Source organism: Lissotriton helveticus, chromosome 8, assembly GCF_964261635.1.
Source record: "Lissotriton helveticus chromosome 8, aLisHel1.1, whole genome shotgun sequence".
NCBI classification, from domain to species: Eukaryota; Metazoa; Chordata; class Amphibia; order Caudata; family Salamandridae; genus Lissotriton; species Lissotriton helveticus.
In genome coordinates this window covers 938,669,807-938,687,348 of record NC_136069.1, presented here as the reverse complement: position 1 = coordinate 938,687,348, position 17,542 = coordinate 938,669,807, and the positions used below count along the sequence as shown (strand labels likewise).

At 52.6% G+C, this 17,542-nt stretch overlaps 1 protein-coding gene and 1 long non-coding RNA gene across 2 annotated transcripts in view; one reads left to right on the top strand and one right to left on the bottom strand.

Annotated features, from left to right (window-relative positions):
• LOC144773019 (uncharacterized) overlaps positions 1-12,319 on the bottom strand; it is a 33,880-nt gene extending 21,561 nt beyond the window's left edge. Inside the window, exon 1 of the long non-coding RNA XR_013599903.1 lies at positions 12,078-12,319. This is a non-coding gene — a long non-coding RNA (uncharacterized LOC144773019). The remainder of the gene's footprint in view (positions 1-12,077) is intronic.
• Positions 12,320-12,444: 125 nt separating this feature from the next.
• LOC144773018 (protein TFG-like) overlaps positions 12,445-17,542 on the top strand; it is a 199,579-nt gene continuing 194,481 nt past the window's right edge. The window contains exon 1 of the mRNA XM_078657778.1: positions 12,445-12,552. The gene's annotated coding sequence lies outside the window, so the exon portion shown is untranslated. The remainder of the gene's footprint in view (positions 12,553-17,542) is intronic.

Sequence of the window (17,542 nt, the reverse complement as noted above, 5' to 3'; positions counted from 1 at the left end):
ATGCCTTATTCTTGAAGTTGCACCTTGTAAATAAATCTCTTGAACCTTTTGGCTTGGTTTTCATGACTCACACATCTGTTTCCTTTATTTTAGAATGAGCGTTCCCGTGCACCCCGCCTCAAATTAAGGTGCCCCTTTTGCCCCTAAATCACTCCCTCGATCATTCGGTGAAGATCCCAAGTACCCCCGTGCCCCCTAAAAAAAGCTCCCTCCAACACTCCCAATAGTCTGCAAGTCCACAGCAAGTGAGATAACTCTGCCCCCCTCTAGACCGAAACAAAGACATTGGGCGGTATCCATCCGGAAATATCGGTTGATTCTGGTGGGGTTAAATAGGCCCAATGTAATATAAAGAAATGTATTAATTGAAACCTAGCATTCCGTGAGCTCTTCCAGGCCCTTCGGATCAATTGACCCCACGTCGTTTCTGGGATTTCCTTCCCGAAATCCGCCTCCCATTTTCTTTGTAACTCCGTCAATGGGCTCAAGCCTTCTGTGCTCAAGCGCCTATAGAGACACGTAATCGCCTTGAACGTCCCCGCAGCCATCACCACATATTGACACCTCACAGAGGTTTGAGGCTCCGAGAGCCCTTCCTTCCAGTGGTGCTATATGGCAGAGCAGGGCTGCATGCAGCAAATAATCCCCTCGGCGCAGATCATACCTCTCCTACAGTGTCTTGAAAGGTAGCAGCACCCTATTGTCATATAAATCTCCCAAGACCTGGACTCCCGCTGTCTCCCAGTCTGCTGGCGCTGACCAGTCCCCCCCCCCCCGTGTGAGAGGGCAGTGCACATGCTCAGGGGAATCTCCGGTGCATATGGGCGATCAACGCTGACTCTGCGGTGGCACCGATTCCAACATTGACGTAATGTCCGCTCCTCAACAGTGAGCATCCGAAGGCGCAAGGGTTGTTGTAACATAGTAAATGAAAGGACATGCCGTAATATCCACCGACCCTCTTGGTCCTCTGGGCCCCGAAATTCTCGAGCCACTGCTTGTGTCAGCCCCTGCAGCTGAGCCACCTGGTAATAAAGTTCAAAATCTGGTACTGCTAGACCCCGTCCACTCTGGGTCTCATCATGGTGGTTAATGCCACCCGTTTCCTGCCATTACCCCACAAGAAGCCGCTAATCATCGACCTGATCTGCTTAAAGATTGCCCCCGGTATCCAAATCTCAATGTCCAAAAGTAATATAGTAGGTGGGGAGCGCTACCATCTTCAGGAGTGCCACCCTGCCAGCTACCGAAAGCGGCAGAGCGCTCCAAAATGTCAGATTCCCTCTTAGCCCACGTAGGGCTCTTCCCACTCTATCATCCGGCAAATCAGCAGGGGCATGATAAATCTTGGTCCCAAGATAGGGCAGGCAGGTTGGTTCCCACCGAATGGCCGCCACTCGATCAGGGCATCCTGTGTCAGGAACCACCGGGAAGAGGCAAGTCTTCTCCCAGTTAACCCCCAGTCCCGACATTTTCCCAAACACCCGCAATAAGCGTGTCGCCCCTTCTAGCGCCATCTCCGTATTGGCAAAAAACATTAGCAAATCATCTGCATACAGGGAGATGTGTTGCTCAATGCCCCCCAAGGTCAGACCCTGAAAATGGCACCCCAACCTGGCCCGCACCGCCAACGGCTCAATAGCCAATGCGAATAAAAGCGGGGACAGCGGGCATCCCAGTCGCATTCCTCGACCCACTGCACAGGGAGAGGATATAGTTGATCCTGTCCGCACCCTAGCCGTTGCGTCCGGGTACAATAATACCATCCACCCTACAAATGCCTCCCCGAGGCTGAACGCATGCATAGTGTTATACAAATACGGCCACTCCAGGCTATCAAAAACCTTTTCTATATCCACCGAGAGTACCGCAGCACTGGGAGCGTCTCCATGATCTGCATCCAGTATGCGGAGGAGGCTGCGTATATTAATGGCTGTGTTCCGAGATGGATTCAAACCTGCCTGATCTCGATGAACCAAGTGCACCATATGGGGCGAGAATTCTGCTTAATACCTTATAGTCGGACGTCAGCGTGGATAACGGGTGGTACGCCGACCTATCCATTGTATCCCATCCTGATTTTGGAAGAGGGACAACAACTGCCTCCCTCATAGAGGCTGGGAGCCTCCCCGCTGCTTGGCTTCTTTATAAATCCTCACCAGTTTTGGAGCAAGGATGTCAATGTAAGTTAAGTAAAATTCAATTGGGAGACCATCCGATCCCAGTGTCTTATTACGCGCCATGTGCTTAATGGCACTTCGTATTTCCTCCAGTTTAATATCTTGCCCTAGCAGCTCCTCTTGTTCCTCCTCCAACTGGGGCAACGTCATACCCGCAAACAATTCCCCCAGTGTGTCATCGGGGCCCCTTGCACGACTCCTATACAACCCATCATAATATTCTAGAAACAGGTAATTAATCCCTCTTTGGGTATAGAACGGAATCCCCAGCGAAGAGTTCAATGCCAATATAGGCGTGCCTCGGGGTGCCGGGTTAGCCAGCCAAGCCAGCAGCGTACTCCCTGTGTCGCGTTCCGCAAGCGCCCGTACCAGGTAGGCTCTATAATCATAGCAACGCAACCTCTCTATTTGACTCGCCTTCTCTTCCCTTGCCCCCACTAATTCATCTTGCACTTTCGGGCGCTCAGGTCGTTCCCTTTCCACATCTCGCAACCGGGTTTCCGCCGCTTCCACCTCCCGGAGCAACGTCTTCCTTACACCTGCCTGTTTAGCAATACACATTCCCCTCACCACCACCTTAAAAGCGTCCTATTCTATTGCTACATCAGATGCTGTCCCTTCATTCTCAGCAAAATATTGCTCAATGCCCGCTTCTATATCCCCGCGGAAGACCGCGTCCTCCAGCGTCTCCGGTCTCAAGCGCAACATCGGGATTGCAGGCCTCTCCTGAACCCACCTAACCGTTAGAAGTAGTGGGTTGTGATCTGATATTGTTCTAGCCAAGTACTCGCTGTTGAGAACCTTCGCATGTATGTCAGGTATGCACAATATGGCATCCAAGCGCACATGCAGGTCATGCAATGCTGAAAAGAAAGAAAGATGTTGCATTCGCGAGGTATCCACCAGACCCCATCTATCCTGCCAGTCTCTTCTCATCTTAGATTTTCTATGTACAGGGGCCTCCAGCAATGGGGGATGCGACCTATCCATAACAACATCGACTATGGAGTTGAAATCCCCACCCATTATCACAGGGCCAGTCATGTAAGGCGCCAAGTTCCCAGATAGGTGGGCAAAAAGGCCATTTGGTCAACATTAGGGGCGTATACACTACATAGTGTGACATCTAAGCCATTCAGTCGCCCCCCCACCACTACAAACCTCCCTTCCGGATCTGCAAACTGACGAGTCACTTGGAAGGGCAACCCCGCTCGAACCCATATCAGTGCGCCCCTAGCAAATGCTGAATACGTTGTACCGTAGACCTGCCCCTGCCACCTCCGCTGCAACGCGCAGCTCTCCGCTCTATTTATGTGGGTCTCCTGCAGAAAGGCTATGTGTACCCCCCTCCGCACCAGATAGACATGCACCTTGTGTTGCTTCCGCATTGTATGCATCCCTCTCACATTCCACGTTACGCATTTAACATCAAGTAGGGTCCCCATAGTAGGCTTCAACTTTCTGGCATCTCCGGCTGCCCCTATAACCCCAAACAACTCACACAACCTTCCCCAACTACCCTTCCCCAGAACAGGTCCTAACAAGACAGCACCCATCCAAATTCTCCACTAAACTACATCCTCAGTAGCTACCGGGGACCTCTACCGACAATAACAGGGGGATGCCCAGAGGCCAGACACCGCTGAATCAGAAGTATACATTCATCCCGCACCGTAACCCATTCTCCGGTACACCACAGCTCCTGCCACGATAACCAGAATTAGCGGGGGCTCTCACCCCAAGGTCCCCCCCCACCACCCTCACCCCATATCTCACACCATCAAACGAAAGGGGAAAAGAGAAGAAGAAAGAGAAGAAGAAGAAAAAAGGGAAACCCCCCCATAGGGGAATGTCAATACACCAAAGCGCCGCCCAGTTCTGGAGAATGTCTTACTCTGCTATGCGTCAACCAACTCGTCTGCAGATCCTGGTGTGGCCTGAGGCAGATCGACGGTCACCGAATCAGATTCCTCTGATGCTGTTCCAGCCGACCCCTTCTCAGAATCAGTTGCTCCCCTCGAGTTCGGCCCTTGCTCTTGAGATATCTCCGTCACTGCCTTGAGCGCCGCCGTTCTTTCTTGCACCGTCTGAGACATCGTTGGTCTCCGGGAACGCAGCCGCCGCCTCTCCGACCGCCGCGGCCGAGGGGAGCGCGGCATCTCCTCGGCGGCCCCCCGGCCCTGTCCAGCCTCTCCTTGACCCGCCCTATAGGCCTCCGGTCAGTCCCATGCCTCCTGAGGGGTGCTAAAGAAAAAGGTTTTACCGTCCATGGCCACTCGCAAGCGCGCCGGAAACATCAGAGAGTAATGCAAGCTTTCCGCTCGGAGTGCCTTCTAAACCTCCAAGAAGGAGGATCGCTGCCGCTGCACATCGAAGGTATAGTCGGGGAACAGCATCACACTACTGTTATCCACCTTGAAGGGACCCACGTTGCGCGCTCTATTCAAAAGCAGATCTCTGTCCTTGTAATGAAGCAGGCGTGCCACCACAGGCCTGGGTGGCCTCCCAGGATTCAACAGCCGCGCAGGCACCCTGTGTGCTCTTTCCAAGGTGAAACAAGCATTTGCAATGCAGAGCTCGACAAATTCACTCGACCGCTAGCATTTGCGAGTGAGATTGATTAAGGACGAGCTATTTTTAGGTCCTACTCGCCCTTTCTGGCGAGTAGGAATACAAACTTGACACTTGACCTCTGCCTCTGAAAGCAGAGGAAATGTGACAAGATAGGAAGATTTAAAGGCATCTTTATTGCTCACAAAGTAAATGAGCAATAAAAATGCTTTTAAATCTTGTTAACTTGTCACATTTGCTCAGTTTTCAGAGTTTGAGGTCAAGTTCATTTAAGTTAGGTCGAGGAGATTTTGTAGTTTACTATACCTGCAGGTCTAGAGCATTTTTTATGATTTTTTGAGCCCTGCAATGCAATAGGTCTCGCATTAGGAAAGTTTGAGCTATTGGTATTGTAAATGACATTTTTTATTTATGTGTTGGTTTTGAAAATAGCGAAATTAATAGCTTTGTTATTTACAATGCCAACAGTTTTAACTTTCGCAAATGTGACACCTATAGCATTTGTAATGCAATATGTGTTGTATTTACGTGACTTAGATGTATTGATATTACAAATAACAATGGCTTTTAATTGTTTTTAATAATTAATACTTAAATAAAAGTTATTGTAATTTATAATGGCAATAGCTTAAACTTTTGTAAATAACTTGTGAAGATTATGTTCAGTGTATTTTATTGTGAGGAACAGAAGTGAAATATTAACAGCTTTTTGTGACATTTGTAATAAAGCTTAAAACATTGAGAGAACATATTTGAACCAGTTGTTGTTGAGGGGTTGCACAGATTGATGTTGTGGTGGCGACGATCGATGTTGTGGTGGCGACGAGTGATGTTGTGGTGGCAACGAGTGATGTTGTGGTGCCCCTGAGTGATGCTGTGATGGTACTGAGTGATGCTGTGGCGATACGATAGTGAGATAGAGTGAGTGCGATAGATAGAGTGAGTGCGATAGATAGATCGAGTGAGGGCGATAGATATATAGAGGGAGGGCGATAGATAGATAGAGGGAGGGCGATAGATAGAGTGAGGGCGATAGATAGACAGATAGAGTGATGGTGATAGATAGCGTGAGTGCCATAGATAGACAGATAGAGTGAGGGCGATAGATAGATAGATAGATAGATAGAGTGAGGGCGATACTTAGATAGATAGAGGGCGATAGAGTGAGGGCGATAGATAGATAGAGGGCGATAGATAGATAGAGTGATGGCGATAGATAGATAGATTGAGGGCGATAGAGAGCTAGATATAGTGAGGGTGATAGAGGGCGATAGATAGAGGGCGATAGATAGATAGAGTGAGGGCGATAGATAGACTGAGAGTGATAGATAGACTGAGGGTGATAGATAGATAGAGTGAGGGCGATAGATAGAGTGAGGGCGATAGATAGATAGAGTGAGGGCGATAGATAGAGTAAGGGAGATAGCATTTTTATCATGTATTCGTGTGGTATTCTGTCTGGAAGACAGACACACACTGTGTTGTATTTTTAAAGCCAACGTGCTTGTTTGGTGTGACTCGCTTTTAGGAACATTGCGGTACAGTAATATGGTGCTTCGCAGGTCATCACAGTACCTCACACCTTCTTGTGAATGATAGCTAAGCCTCTGGCTAGGATTAGGACAGTCCGTTTCCCGCAACAACATCGCTCATGTGACATGTGATCTTGTACGATTCCTCACGCTGGTGGCAGAGGGACATGGTGCTTCTACTATCCCCATGGTACATTCCCTCCCCAGCTGCAGCAGACTCGGTCAGGGAGAGCCGCTGACATCCAGTCCTCATGCAGGGAGGCATAAAACGGCCTCCCGGGCTTTGCTCTGCTGTGAGGCGGGAGCGAGGCACCGAGTCTGTGACAGTCCGCTCCCTCACAACGGGGGGTGGATACTGTAAGCGGTCTTTGGAGAAGGCACCAAACTCAGCCAAGAAGCTGCAGCACAGAGGGGGCACCCTAGGGGAGAACAGATGTGTTTTCTGGATACTCAACTGTGCCACTTAAGGTGCTCCACACGGTGGGATTGTAGGTGTGGCACTTGCCTCAATGCAAGCACAGAAAATGCCCCCCGTCAGGTACTAAAATCCAGCCAATATTGGGGTACAGTATCTGATATCTTTGTGCCTTGGTGTCACTGCACCTGCTGCACCATCCAACGCTATGCCACAGAATGCGTGCAGAACGTGTAAACAGATACCCTAGGTTAAGGACAGGGCGAACTTCCGTTGTAACACTATAATATACATACACGACACGGAGACACGTTTTTAAAGCGCACTTTCATCTCAACCTGGCTCTTGGAGCTATAGGACCTCACCTTACCCACACGTGAAGGGTGAAATGTTGTGTTGACCCGCTAGAACTTGTAAATGTGTCCATGTAACACAGGTCCATATATAGAATGTATCAGGTATGCACCAGCTGTTCTGTGTTATTTCTCTTTATCTTCTATGCCCCCGTCGACCAGAGGCTCGCGTGTGTGCCCACGTCGCTGAAATACAGATAGCCAGTACCTCGCCGTTCGGCCTTGGCGCCTCTCCCGTGCCGGGCCGACTCCGGAGCGCTTGCTCCTGCCCTCTGCCGATACTGGGGCCTGCTCGCGTGCTCTCCCCGAAGCTCGGGAGCAACTATTGATCACAGGCTAGCCTCGACTTTTAACCGCACGCCTCTGGCGGGTAAAGGAAGACCAGAGCCGGTGCCCTCTCACTCAGCAGCTGGTGGGAGGGCTTTTTCAACAATTATGCGCTTGTTCCGGCCGGGGGCTCTCCGCCGCTTGGTCCGCGATGTCCCCTGCGGTGCAGCCCCGCAGCCCGGTTCCCAGCTGTTACGTGGCAAGAGGCAGGTGTACACCGCAGTGAGCAGCGACCCAGGCCCAGGGGTGCAGTTGGGGCTCGCTGCTCCCTACACCCTATTTATTCAATATGGCACCAGCCAGCTCACAGTTCTAAAGAGCAGTGGCAATCTCTGGCCATAGAAAGACTAACAAACCGCTACCATCCATACACAGCACACCCCATGCCTCCTCTAGCGCTACTGTTTCTTTAGCCCTCTCCTCGCTTCTTGCCAGCGCACAACTCTGCATTCAGTTCACTTAATCTGCTAGTGCCCTCCACAACACCTCCCATCCCTCACAGCTTCTTTTCTTAGCTCTTTGCTTACCAGCGCACGGTGATGCTTTCAGTTCACTGAATCTCCCTGTGCCTCCCAACGCGCCAGAAACCTTCGTGCTCCCCCAGGCCGCTTCACGCCCCTTCCTTGGTCTGAATCACGTAATTACCCATGCATGATTTTGGGGGTTTGCCAGACCGAATCGGGGGAGCCGGCAGCCTCTATCCCAATGCTAGACCGTCGCTGACGCCATGACCTTCTCGCTTGCAGCTGCTCATCAGTGTCAGCATATGTTGTCCAACTCGTTGTTATTAGGGTTAGGCTGAGTGCTATCCAGCTTCCGGCACAGTTTATCGGTACTTGCTGGTGCTGGCAGTGTCACATGTTATTGCACCTTTATCCCTCCGTGTTGCGGTTTCACTTTCGATTCTGCTTGTCTTGATCGACATCTTGCCGCTCTACCCAGCACTCTCCGTATGTATCTTGATTTTCCATCCAGTACTTGCTTTTGGTGTCTTCGTTTCAGTGGCATCGGTTGCTGCTGCTGTTCCGATGCATTGAACTTCCTTTTTGATCCCTTTTCCTTACGAGGCTCTTTCTGGACTGCTGTTCTTAGTCTCCGATCCGACAGAGCGATGTTCTTAGGGAGCCATTTGCTCTGCAGTGCAGTTCCCTGCGGGAAGTGCACCACACCGTTGTCTGCCATCGTCTTGAGGAAATCACCAGCCCGGCTAGGAAGCCAGGCAACCTATGTTTGGACGGGGGCGGGGCCTCAAGAAGACAGGAAGCAGACGGGAGCCTAACCCGTGCTCCTGCGAGTTAGCGTGTGAGCCTGCGGGGCTCCCGTGCTCATGGAGAGCCCCGCCTGCTGCCGAGCCTGAGCCGCTGACCCTGCACACCTGAGGAGGAAAGACCGGCCTGGAGAGCAGCGGGGGAGTCCTGAGTCAGCCCAGTGAGTAGGGGGACGTGTAAACACCGTTTTTTTGTGCATCAGGCTTGCGAGACAGGAGATGGGCACTTCGAGTGTGTGGATGCGCGCGTGTGACTGTGTGTGTGTGCGCGTGAGCCCGTGAGTAGGTTGGGGGGGTGTGCGCGTGTGTGTTTGAGCATGTGTGAATGCAGTGTGTGTGTGCGCGTGTGTGTGTGTGCGCGCGCGTGTGTGTGTGTGCGCGTGTGTGAGCGTGTGTGTGTAAGTGTGTGTGTGTAAGCGCGCGTGTGTTTGTGAGCGCATGTGTGAGCGCGAGCGCCCAGGAGAGTCAGCCCGCCAGCAGAAGCCCGTCCTCGCGGTCAAATCGCGGAGGTAATGCGCATAACCACCCCCTCTCAGCCATTCCCAGGAAACCCACAACAATAGGTCTTTCGCTGGAGCAGCGCTATGCTCTGCTAACACCAGCGAGACCTAAAAAGGGGATAGTCCCTCCGGGGCTACTTCTGACTTCAGCCAGCCTTGCAGATAGGTCGCCATATCCGTTCCTTCCACCCCTTCCGGCAGTCCAACCACCCGAATGTTGTTCCGTCTATTCTGTCCTTCGCTTCCTCAGCTCTCTTTTCTAGGACGTGCAAGCGGCGATGTACGTCCCCCATCTGTGTCTCGAGCGCCTTGCTTGCTGGTTCCAGTACACCCAAAGTGGCCTCGTTTTGCTTCACGTGGTCTGCCAATTTCACATGGTCCGCCCGGAGAAGGCCCAGTCCTGCTGACATCTGCGCTATGTCTTGCTGTAGAGTATCCCTGGTGTCCGCGATGGCCTTGAGTATCATTTCTACCTGCTGCTGAGCCATCCCCTCAGGTCTTGACTCCGACGCCTCCATCCTCCGATTATCCAATGTCTCCTCTTCCTGTTCTGGGGGTGCTCCTCCTTGCTTGCCCCGCGGTTTCCCAATTATCATCCGTTTCGCTGGTCCGGTGAGTATGGTAGCTCACCACCAGATCCCCATCAGTGCCCAGATCCTGCTGGTGATAATGCTCTATATTCCTCCCTACGACACGTCTTCCTCCCACCTTCAGTGTGAGCCGGACTTCCCACGGTCCACCAGGCTCTCAGAGCCATGGCTGAGCAGACGTTAATCCTCCTGAACCTCCGGTAATAGAGACCGCCCACACCTCTCCACCGCCAGTGGGTAGACCCAGTATCAGCACCAACCAGCTCGCCTCAGATCCCAGCGCAGTTGCTCCTGTTGTCTCACCACCTTCTCTCCCCACTGCAGCAACAAGCTGAGCAAGTCCTCAAGCCCTAGACCTTTAACTGGGGCCCCTACGTGCTGCGCCGGTGCTCTGCCTCGCCTTGCAGACTCCAATGTTGCAGGGAACTTCCCCCCAGCGATCCAAAACATAGAACCAGCGACAGCCTCTCACGGCAGTCAGCTGTCCTGCGCACTGCTCCTCCAAGGCTCGAAACAGCTGCTGAACGAGGGCCGCAAGCACTGCGTGTCCAGTACCACCCACGGTCCCAGGCAAGGGATCTCCTCTTTAATACGCCTCCAATAAAGTCCCGTGGCACGCCGGGCCCCCGCGAGAACACTCACCCCAGCGCTGGCATCCCCTCTGGACCTCCGCAGAGCAGTCGGAACAGAGAGGGGAGGGGGGAGAGGCTCCGCTTCTTCTTGCGGCCGTCACCGCTGCATCAGCCCTAGAGCACTCCAGGGGTCCCCAGCACTTATCAGGCAGCAGCAGTCAACAGTACACTTGCTCTGCCGCCGCCCCGAACCTCCGCCTCTTTTGTCACCGCTCCTTTCACTGCGGCGGGACTCAGCACCATTTTGCATGACCAGGGTCCCGTCTCATTTCTATCTCCGATTCGGGACAGCGAGGACGCACCTTCCAGCAAGCAGCACCGGGACCCTCAGAGGCTCGTGCCACGTCGCCAGCTGCCGTTGTGGTCCAAAACCATGGCCCCCAACCAGGATAAATGATGGGGTTGGCGTGGAGCTCTCAGCTCACGCTGCCATCCGCATCAGTCTCATAGCCACGCCCACCTGTGCAAGACTCCTCCTAATGAATTTGTCATAACCTGTTTAAGTTTTTTAAGAGTTTCTTAGAATTGTTTTAAAAGTGCGAATACTGAATAATTAAAAACGTACGTCCTTTTATTCGTCAATTTTAACCTACAAGGCCTATTATGAGTTTTTAAGCAACCCTAAAAGTTTAAATCAAGTTACTTCATATCATGTATTTGTTGACCTCAATTGAGGTCTGAATCAAATAAAAAATTGGAATATTTGAGTAGTGCCTTAATTCTGAATGGTTTCAAGGCACTTAGAAAAGAAATAAAGTTCAATAACATTCATATTCTAATATTATTTTTAAAAAAACAAAAATTATCGGAATGCAAAATCTTCTTAAACTGTTTCTGACGGAAATGTGCCTTGGGCCTCACAAACATTAGGAAAGTGCTATAAGAATGATAATAGAGCTGGCTTGCTCAATTACATTTGAAAGAAAAGATATGTTTCTCCCCTTTTTAGAATTTAAGCTGTAACAAGGTACAACTGCAGTGTATTTATCATTGGGGAGATATATGCTAATGTATTTGTCGGAGGGATGGGAGCGGAAACAGAAACGAGGAGGCCGTATAGGGTTAATTATGGATCTCTTTATTTTGGTTATACACTTTTGTTTATGTCAAGTCGGGAGAAGAAGGGGCTGTTTCAATATCAGAGTCCAATGTGCTGCTGAAAGGGTTTGTAAGGTAGACAGTTGTTTCTTCACTGTTCTCTCCCTTCTTGGTTTCTTCTAGGTGTTTCCACGTCTTCAAGGAGAGGTCCTGGGTAGCTTGCAGGGGAGTTGAATAACTCAAAGAAAGGATGCGGTAAGTATGGTTGCTCTCTCGAAGGATATTCTGTCACCACACCCAAGTGGAGAAAGTTGTGCAATAGTGAGTGGGAAAAAGAGACAAAACAAAATATGCATATGCCTTCTGCTAGGCAGACGCTCTCTTATGGTCCCCTTTTCCTACAGCATCATATAATAGTCTCCTATTACAGCATTGGAGACCCCATGATTATGATAAAGAGGAACATTTTTAAAAAGAGGGTGCCTTGAAGTGGTGAAGAAATGGTGCGCAAAGAAGGCATAGAGAAGAGAAAGCAAGAGAAACCAGCAGCAAACACTGAGAAAGTAAAAAGGGGGGCACTAAATAAAATGTGTCCTAGGAGCAGGCTCTAGCTCACGCCGTCTAGCCTTGGCCCGACATCCTCCCTTCACCCCTTTCTCCAGGTTCACATACCGTGTGGTGCCGCAACTCTCTAGAGTTGCAGTGCACTCCTCGCTTCCTCCGGGACCCATCACTCCTCAGACCAGATGTCGGAACGCTCCTCGTCTTCGGTGGTGGCGACTCTTCATCGAGGTTCCTGTGGGCAGCTGCCTTCACCACAACCGCAGCGTCCTCTTCCTTGCTCCCGTCCTAGTTTGGATCGCTCTTTTCCCCGATAGCCTCCTTTTTCTCGGCGTCTCCCTCCTTCCTCTTCCTGGTTGTCTCACATTGGTGGCTCCCTCTCCTTTTCTCCTCCTCCCTTCACTTCGGATTGGCCCTGGGAGAACGCACCCTTGGTGCGTGATTGGTCTGGCTTCAGGACCGCTGCATCTCCACCGTGAAGAATGGAACCAGAGTCCTCTTTCAGTGCTTGCACAAGTTCCCGGCTCTTGTTTTTGTCATCGGGTCGCGGGGCAAACGGCGACCACGGGGCGGAGTGGGAGATGGGGTAAGATGTTCGGGGGGGGGGGGTCTTCGGACGATTCCACACAGTATTGAATTGTATTTGCAGTAGCTTTTAATGTTGTTTATCTGTTCCAAGTCTTTGATGCCTTGAAGCAAAGACTCATCCATTTTTCAAAGGCGTTTGGATGGCTTGTGACTTACACTAGCACAATGCACACTTCAACTAAAAGAATCCTGTGTATCCTGGAAGCAGCAGCAGTACAAAAGGGTGGGGGCTGAAGCACTTTCAGCCCAATGGCATTGTGCGCCTGGCAGCATGTCCATTGCCATATTGAATGTCATGCTTTACACATTTAGCGCTAATAAGCCTGCACATTTTATTTCCTGTATGTTTTGAACGTTATTTTTTTCCCCACTGCAGATGCTTTTTCCAGAGGCTGTTTTTCCAGATACCTTATACTATCTAGTGAATATTTTATTGTTATTTATTAGATGACTGATAGTGAGGTTCTCATCGGAAGCAGAAGATGCCTGGATGGTGCAGCGACTTGTGGGAAGAGCCGACTTTACCCAGCTGTCAGTCTAGAGCATGTGTACTCATGTTACGGCCCGCGGGCCGGTGGCGGCACGGCAAGCCGTCCTCGGCGGCCCGCGGACCTTGCAAACATCGTACCCATGTATACTTTTTTTTTTTTTTAAAAGACTGTCTGCTGCAGCGTGACTCTGAGAGTCTCTGCTGCTCTGTGGGGGCCGGGCGATTCTCGCATAGCCAGAGTGGAGCTCCAGGGGCCTAAGATGAGGTGAAATACAACAAAGCCTCATTAGCATGCAAATGGCCTTTAACGACCTGTGAAGTGCTTGGGTGTGGCTGTGTGTGTGTGTGTGTGCGCACCTGGAAGCTGTCTCAGCCCCGGCTGACACGCAGGAAGGGTGAGATGACAGAGGGTGACAGGGGAGGTAGAGAGAGGGAGGGAGGGGGAGAGCGAGGGAGACAGGGAGTGAGAGAGGGAGGGAGACGGGAAGGGGGAGTGAGAGGGGGGAGTGAGAGAGGGGGAGAGTGAGAGCGGGGGAGTGAGAGAGGGAGGGAGTGAGAGAGAGACCGACAGAGGGAAGGAGACAGAGAGAGCGAGGGAGAGAGGAAGCGAGGGAGTGAGGGAGGGGGAGAGAGGGAGGGGAAGAGAGGGAGAGGGAGCGAGAGAGGGAGGGGGAGCAAGAGAGGGAGCGAGAGAGGGAGAAAGGGAGAGGGAGCAAGAGAGGGAGGGAGTGAGAGAGGGGGGTGTGAGAGAGGGAGTGAGAGAGAGGGAGGGAGTGAGAGAGAGACATACAGAGGGAAGGAGACAGAGACAGACAGACAGGGAGGGATGGCGGGAGGGATGGAGAGAGGGAGCAAGGGAGTGAGGGAGGGGGAGAGAGAGAGGGATAGGGAGCGAGAGAGGGAGCGAGAGAGAGGGAGAGGGAGCGAGGGAGAGGGAGCGAGAGAGGGAGGGAGAGAGGGAGGGAGAGAGGGAGGGAGAGAGGGAGTGGGAGAGGGAGCGAGAGAGGGAGGGTGAGCGAGAGAGGGAGCGAGAGAGGGAGAGGAAGCAAGAGAGGGAGAGTGGGGTGTGAGTGAGAGAGGGAGTGAGTGAGAGAGAGACAGACAGAGGGAAGGAGACAGAGACAGACAGACAGAGGGAGCAAGGGAGTGAGGGACGGGGAGAGAGAGAGGGAGAGGGAGCGAGAGGGAGGGAGCGAGGGAGAGGGAGCGAGAGAGGGAGGGAGAGGGAGGGAGAGGGAGGGAGCGAGGGAGTGGGAGAGGGAGCAAGAGAGAGGGGGAGGGAGTGGGAGAGGGAGAGAGGGAGTGAGAGAGGGAGCGGGAGAGAGGGAGAGAGATGGAGTGAGGGAGAGTGAGAGAGTGGAGTGAGAGAGAGGAGTGAGAGAGAGAGGAGTGAGAGAGGGAGTGAGAGAGACAGACAGAGGGAGGGAGAGGGAAGGAGCGAGGGAGGGAAGGAACGAGGGAGGGAGGAAGAGAGGAAGCGAGGGAACAAGGGAGGGAGTGAGAGAGGGAGTGAGGGAGGGAGGGAGAGGAAGAGGGAGAGAGAGGGAGTGAGAGAGAGGGAGGGAGAGAGAGAGAGAGAGTGAGAGAGAGAGGGAGTGAGAGAGAGAGAGAAGCAGTGAGAGAGAGAGAGAGTGGAGAGAGAGTGGAGGGAGACAGTGGAGAGAGAGAGAGAGAGAGACAGACAGAGGGAGGGAGCGTGGGAGCGAGGGAGAGAGCAAGGGAGAGAGAGAGGGGGAGAGAGGGGGAGAGAGAGGGAGCGAGACAGGGAGCGAGGCAGGGAGCGAGGCAGCGAGAGAGGGAGGGAGAGAGGGAGAGAGGGAGGGAGAGAGGGAGGGAGAGAGAGCGAGAGAGGGAGCGAGCGAGGGAGGGAGAGAGATGTGTGTATGCCGGGTCTGGTGGCTCAGTGGATCAAGGCATCCGCTGCAGGGACCTGTGATCAACCTCATGGTCATAGTTTTTTTTTGTTGATCTAGCCCGCCCCCTCCCCCACTGACCCCGCCCCCACCGGTGCGGCCCTTAGACACAAAACACACTGTAAATTTGGCCCCCCGAGAGAAATTTTGTGAGTACCCATGGTCTAGAGTAACAACTTAAGGATATAGCCATGCTTGGACCATTGTTTTGCCCTGAGAATGAGGGTAGTTTACCTGCTCCCAGAGTCTAGAGCACAGCTTTCCAAACTGTGTGGAGCAACACATTACTGTGTCGCGCCCCAACCGTAGGTGTGTCGTGCGATGAGATGACTTCTGCCGGGAATCGGCAGAGTCGAGCTGCAGGGGCTCTTAGAAGGGGTGAAACAACAACAAAGCCCTATTATAGGGCTTTGTTGTTGTTTCACCCCTTCTAAGAGCCCCTGCAGCTCGACTCTGCCGAGCACTTCACAGGTCTTTAAAGACCTTGTGCATGTTATTAGGGCCTATTAACATGCACAAGGTCTTTAAAGACCTGTGAAGTGCTCGGGTGAGGCTGTGGGCGGTCCCGGGCTGCCACACACGGCGGCGGGGAGGGGGGGATGAGTTGGGGCTGAAGCCCTCTGATGCCAATGGGGGTGGGGGCTGAAACCCTTTGATGACTACATCAACCTCTTCTCAGTGAGTCCCCTAAATGAAGCTGTTCTGGAGTTCCTGATTTCGCCCTTTCCCATGGGCTTTGTCAGCAGTTTGTCCACATGAACCCGGGCCCAATGCAGAGCGCGGCACATACTTTCTCCGATATTAAATCTGTGGTGGGAGGCTCGCCAGGGGGGGCTTTGCGAGAGCAGGAAATGACATGCAGTTTTAATTTCTGCAAGCATTGCAGAGCCGAACATGAAAACAACCCCCCAGACTGCATCTGCAAGGCAGGCCGCACCCCAAGGCGAGCAGCCGTCCCTGGGGGCTGAAAGGCTTGGACTTCCGGTAAAATGCGGCGCTTTCATGGACCTGAGCCAGTTTTAAAATTTTAGTGTGAACTTGTCGCTGTTGCTAAATAAAGTCGGTGATTAAAGCGCATCTTTGCCTCCAGTCTCAGGTTCTCTGACGTTCATTTAGTTCAGTCTCCGGTTCTGTGATTGGTCAGTTCTGGAGTCCCCCACGGATCCTGTGTCTGTGTTTTGAATACATTATGTTTCACTTTTAGATTCCTCGCGGTGTGACAGTCCTCTCCCAGTCCCTTCCAATGCTTGTTTGTCAAGAGTTGAAGATCCTCACAGCTGTGGGGGGTGCGTGTGGGGGGGGGGTGTAGGGGTGTGTGTGTGTGGGGTGGTGTGTCTGTGGGGTGGTATGTGTGGGGGGGGGTGTGTGGGGGGGTTGCGTGGGGTGGTGTGTCTGTGGGGTGGTATGTGTGTGTGGGGTGGGGGTTGTGTGTGTGGCGGGTGGGTGTGGGGTGGGGGTGTGGGGTTGTGTGTGTGGGGGGTTGTGTGGGGTGTGTGGGGAGGTATGTGTGGGGTTGTGTGTGGGGTGTGTGTAAAATGTAATGTAATGTAATGGTACTTGTATAGCGCACGAATCACCATGAGGCATCTCGGCGCTTGTACGAATACCGCTGAGGAACCCTTCCTGGCCTTTCCCTGTGAAGTGCCCACTCCAACCCCAAGGTGAAGCCAGGCATCCTAGCGTTGTTGGGCCGTTGTGGAGATTAAGCAAGCTATTACCCAGAGTTGCAGAGTGGGACCCATGATTAGAATAGGCACCGAGGCGAGAATTATCAGGTCCGGGGAAATTGAGCCCAAGAGCCGCCGAGGTGGGAATTGAACCCTGGTCCCGGGCCAGACCTCTGCATCAGGGTCTGCCACTCTAACCATTGAGCCACACCTCTCCACTTCTCTGTGTGGGGTGTGTGGGGGGGGGTGGGGTTGTCTGTGTGGGGGGGTTGTGTGGGGTGGTGTGTGTGGGTGTGTGGGGTGGTGTGTCTGTGGGGTGGTATGTGTGGGGTTGTGTGTGTGGGGGGGTTGTGTGGGGTGGTGTGTCTGTGGGGTGGTATGTGTGGGGGGTTGTGTGGGGTGTGTGTGTGTGGGGGGTGTGTGTGTGGGTGGGTGTGTGTCGGGTTGTGTGTGTGGGGGGGGTGTCTGTGGGGTGGTGTGTGTGGGGGGGTTGTGTGGGGTGGTGTGTCTGTGGGGTGGTATGTGTGGGGTTGTGTGTGGGGGGGTTGTGTGGGGGGTGTGTGTGTGGGGTGTGTGTGTGTGGGTGGGTGTGTGTCGGGTTGTGTGTGTGGGGGGGTTGTGTGTGTGGGGGGGTGGTGTCTGTGGGGTGGTGTGTGTGGGGTGGGGTATGTGTGTGTGGGGCCTGAACCCACCATAGGTGGTTCGGGCTCGCTCGCTGCGCTTCCTCGCGTTACCGTGTCCCTGAAATTTTTTACACGAAAAGGTGTGTCACCAACATGAAAAGTTTGGAAAGCTGTGGTCTAGAGAAATATGATTGGTTCCCAAGAGAGACAAGCTGAAATGATGAAAATAGTGTTTTTATTGAATAATAATGCGTTTTCTTTAGATTAGAGGTGAGATGCTTGCTGACTTCGAACT